This window comes from Camellia sinensis, chromosome 12, assembly GCF_055761805.1.
Source record: "Camellia sinensis isolate YWXY chromosome 12, ASM5576180v1, whole genome shotgun sequence".
NCBI lineage: Eukaryota > Viridiplantae > Streptophyta > Magnoliopsida > Ericales > Theaceae > Camellia > Camellia sinensis.
This window is the reverse complement of record NC_138972.1, coordinates 103992720-103995721: the sequence shown is the minus strand read 5'-3', so window position 1 is coordinate 103995721 and position 3002 is coordinate 103992720. Positions and strand designations below refer to the sequence as shown.

Below are 3002 nucleotides of genomic sequence, written 5' to 3'. Positions count from 1 at the left end.
AAAGTTTGTAGGAAAACTAATCAGAACAAGTAAATGAATCACCTCATTTAACTCTCTTTGTTGCAGAAAAATTTTCAAGATGAAATACAATGGCTGTAATGGGCAGCACTTAGATATGGCATCCTGAAAGAGAATCACATGTATATTACAAATTGCAAGAACCATATAGAAAGAACTCACGCATATCCAACATAAGTGAGAACTTTACTGTATATGTGAGAAACTTATAAACTATATGTGCATAGATATACATATGTCTATGTATATTACTTGTTTGAAACATATTTAAGGAGCCTCTTCATTCCAAAACTTATCACAATAAGTGAAATATAAATAGCTTAAATTCACGAAAAGTACATAAAATGACATAACTAGTTACCTGGTTGCTCTTCTTTGTTGCCCATGCCCATATATGAAGAATTCTAGTGTGCTACCTAACCTATTGCATGGTTATACATTAGGTTGTTATTCATTTAAAAATAAATCAAATTGGCGCAAAATACCAAGATAGGACTAAAATTCATTAGGTTGTTATTCATTGAAGACGTGGTACTTGAATGGATTTTGCACTCTTTCTGGAAGAACCGATCAGGTCTGGAAGGATCAATCTCTAGCTCCACTACAATCAAAATTCCTGGAAAGTCTCTGCTACAATTGCAAATAAAAGAATAGAAATGTGAGAAGCATAATTCTAGCTAGAAGTAGTACCAGAAAAATTAAAATTACAAACATAATTAAAAATTCAAATTAACAACAAAAATTTTAGTTTACCTTTGTCAACCAAAAATAGAAACACAAAATTAACTAAACAAAATTAATCAATATGCAGGTTGTATACACACACACACACACACACACACATATATATATATATATATACATATATGTTTTTTAAGCATACATATGTTTACCATTTTATCAGTGGATTTAGCAGAGCACGTCATGACAAGAATGTCAAGCTGGTTTGTTCAAATTTCACTATAGGTATGGATCATAAATATTATACTGATATAACCGAGAAATAAATTAGATGAGATAAAATGAAATAATATCAAGATTAATAGTAAACAGATCAAAGGAGTTAAATTTTCTTACCATCTAAATCCAGTACTAGGGTAGTGGATTTCATTTTCTGATGTGAACATGGATATGCTTTACATATACAAAAGATATTTCAAAATCTAAAAATTTTAGTTCAGTTTTTGAAAAACTAGTCACCTTGTTTGGTTTAGACTGATTTTCTAAAAATTGAGATTTTTAAAAGATGGCATAAGCTGATGCCCTGTTCTAGTCATTAGAGCAGAAGAATTGATCAATATAATGTAAGAATATCATTCTCGTAAGAAGTTGCCACAACAACTATAGTCACCAAAAGCCCAAGAACTAGAAAAACAAACAAAAACCCAATGAACCTTCAACCTTGTGATCACATTTTTTTAGAAAATCACCAATCCGTCATCCAAGTTTCAAAGATCAAAACACAAAATCAATGACTCCATTTGTTAATGAAGAATTAATTGCTTTCACCAACCAAGCAACACAAACCTTAAAAAAGACAATGAAATCCACCTAATTTCCTGTTCAAAATTATCTTTGTTTCTAATTAGCAAACATCAAAGAAACATAAAAGAGTACCGAATTTGATTTTTCACATTCTTATACCACAATATAAACCACTAAGCAACAAAAGAATCCAACCAAAATTTTAATTTAATTAATTATTCTTGAATTTTTGCCTAAATTGACCCGAAAAAATTCATTCACCTAGGTCCTCATTAATTATTCTCCAATCTTTATATTTGCGAGTATCATATTTCAATATTCTATTGGAGAGAAATAATCCATAGCATAACAATACTCGAAACTAAACAACAACTTTAGCCAAGTTAGCCATTGCATAGTTCAACTTCAATGGGCTGTTGTAACGTTAACTATGTTGAACTCTAACAAAGAATTAGAATTTTGCTACAAGCCCTCTAAAACCCAAGTGAAATGTTCCCTAAAGAGAACCTCATAAATTATGCATAAGAAGCGCAATTAAAAAATAATTATCAACACTCACTTCCAGTTCAACTCATGACATTATACAAAAAGCCATTCCTACATATTTGCAGAGCTCAATTCAAAAAGCAATTTAAAGGAACTCAAGTACAAGCTAGATTGGGATCAAGAATAAGTAGAGAACTCGCATCAAATGAATAGGAGAAGCAGAATATAGGTTGTCCAAAACACAAAGTTCCAGCAACAAGAAGTTCCATTTGTATGATTTGACAAAGTAAGAAAATTTAAAATACAAGTTTTGACAATTTTGTACCTTTCCATATGCCTTCTCAAATGCTGCTATCATTTCCAAAATTGACGTTCCTTTTCAATTGCAGCAGACCACACACTACAAGAGGAGGAGAACACGAGTTCATATGTCAAAAACCTAATGAACAAATGATTTCAAATTTAACAAATAAATTCCAATAACATTGAAATTGTGCCTATATGATAACCATGAGTCATTGGAAATCATGAAAAACCAACAAGAAAACAAATAATATAACTTGAAAAAGGATTTTGCTAAGTCTAACCTTCAGTACAAATAGTTTCATTCACATCATTAATAGAGACAATTCCCTAGATACATCATACATTACCAAGAAGAGTCGCATACATAAATGATAAGCATAGATATTTACGTAAATAGATTCTCTAGATATATATATCTATGAAAGTGTATTATGTAAAATTCACACTTCAAACACAAAATGGGTGACTAGAATATAATATTCAGGACCTAATTTATTAGTAAAGAAAAAATTGTGAAACTCTTTGCCCTACATTCACAAAATTAATCAAGAAACTAGTTCCATCTAAGTTTGCCTTTGACAGGATATCTAGTTCAATGCCTAGCTAAATTGGAGAGGCAGCAAAATAACACAAGGCTAACATTCAAGTTTATTGCTTCAACTGTATTTGACTTTGCAATTTTTCTAGATGATAAACCATCCTGGTAT

The 3002-nt window shown here is 30.6% G+C and overlaps 1 long non-coding RNA gene across 1 annotated transcript; it reads right to left on the bottom strand.

Annotated features, from left to right (window-relative positions):
* Positions 1 to 375: 375 nt before the first annotated feature.
* Positions 376 to 2453, bottom strand: LOC145804234 (uncharacterized). Its single transcript, XR_014345862.1, has 3 exons — positions 2315 to 2453; positions 554 to 645; positions 376 to 439 (listed from the first exon to the last, which is right to left on the bottom strand). It is a non-coding gene; the product is annotated as an uncharacterized LOC145804234 (long non-coding RNA).
* Between the last annotated feature and the right edge of the window lie 549 nt (positions 2454 to 3002).